This window comes from Bubalus bubalis, chromosome 14 (genome assembly GCF_019923935.1).
Source record: "Bubalus bubalis isolate 160015118507 breed Murrah chromosome 14, NDDB_SH_1, whole genome shotgun sequence".
Taxonomy (NCBI): domain Eukaryota; kingdom Metazoa; phylum Chordata; class Mammalia; order Artiodactyla; family Bovidae; genus Bubalus; species Bubalus bubalis.
The window spans coordinates 36,332,630-36,334,106 of record NC_059170.1 but is presented as its reverse complement, the minus strand read 5'-3'; positions in this window follow the sequence as shown (position 1 = coordinate 36,334,106).

The following is a 1,477-nucleotide window of genomic DNA, read 5'->3' as shown; positions in this document are numbered from 1 at the left end:
CAACAGATAGGCATTTGGTACGAGGGGAAGCAGAGGCAGGGTTTTCAAGAGCCAATGGATGTGAAAGCCACTGGCCATGAAATTCTAGACTTCACCTATTCCAGCATTCTGTTCTCATAAATTATCTACATGTCCTAAAACACCAGCACTTCAGCACCCAAAGTATACCTCCCAAGCCACCCTCCCAGCTGAAATCTCTTTGCCTTTGAAAACGTGGTGACACATGTGGACAAATAAACCCAGGCAGCCTTTTATCTGTAGAGAAAAAAAATGGCTCCAAACTGGGGGCAGGGACCCTCTGGGGCTTGGGCTAAAGTTGCTTCTGCTGTGGTCTCCCAGGTATCGGGCAGGGCTGAGCTCTTTGAAACCTCCTGAGCACTTCCCTTATGTAGTGCTCAGAGGCTGTAGTTGGTTTAGCAGCTGGTGAAATTCTTTGCTGACGTCACCCATAGTGCAGTCCCTGTCCTTGGCCACTGGAGTACCCATTTCTCACCTCCACTAAGTTCATGTGCTGGTTTTGCTGGCTTTGTGCCAGGGAATGCCAGAATAGGAAGGGGATTGAGAATGTACGTACATCTTCTTATAAGGATGTCCTTTGTGTGCTATTGCATTTAAATCCACAGACACAGCTCTGTGTGGCTGCCTTATGTCACAATGGCTGGGTATCTGGGAGCTGATTACAAAGGGAAAGAGCTGAGCAGGCATCAGGGCCGGTATAATCAAAGAACTTGGAGTCAAGGGGAAAAAAGGCAGGGGCAGGGTACAGTGGTTTGTTGTTGTCCAGCCAGAGCACTGTTGAGAAGCCCCAAGGGTGGTGGCAAGAAAAGCATGGGTAGAGGAGAGGCCAACCCTAAGTGTCTTGTGGGTGTGGGGACCAGGAACTGGGCTCAGAAGGCCATCCATGGAGACTCAGTACTCATGCATTGTGGATTCTCTTCTGGAGTTGATGATGATACCAAGTTTTAATTTTTATTGATGTTTAATACTTTCTAAAAACAGGAGGGGAAGACAAAAGTGTTAGAGAGAAAATGCCCCTCTATTGAAGATTGTTGGGAAGCCTAGTGGTATTGGGTAAGTCAGGTACTTTCTCAGTTCTGTTCACCCTGAAGGTCTGTTTAATGAGGTTTCCCCAAACATAGCAATGATCTCCCTGGCCCCACTGGGAAGTGCTTTGTAATCAAATGAAGCCCACTGCAGTGTCTCAGACAGTAAAGAATCTGCCTGCAGTCCATGAGACCTGGGTTTGATCCCTGGGTCAAGAAGATCTCCTGGAGAAGGGAATGGTTACCCACTCCAGTATTCTTCCCTGGAGAATTCCATGGACAGAGAAGCCTGTGGGCTACAGTCCATGGGATCGCATAGAGTTGGATCCAACTGAGCGATGAACACTTTTACTTTTTTTTTGTCCTGGCCTTGCCTCTGGCATTTCACTAAATCTGTGTTTTTGCCACAGCTGACCTTTCTCTGTGCACTGTGT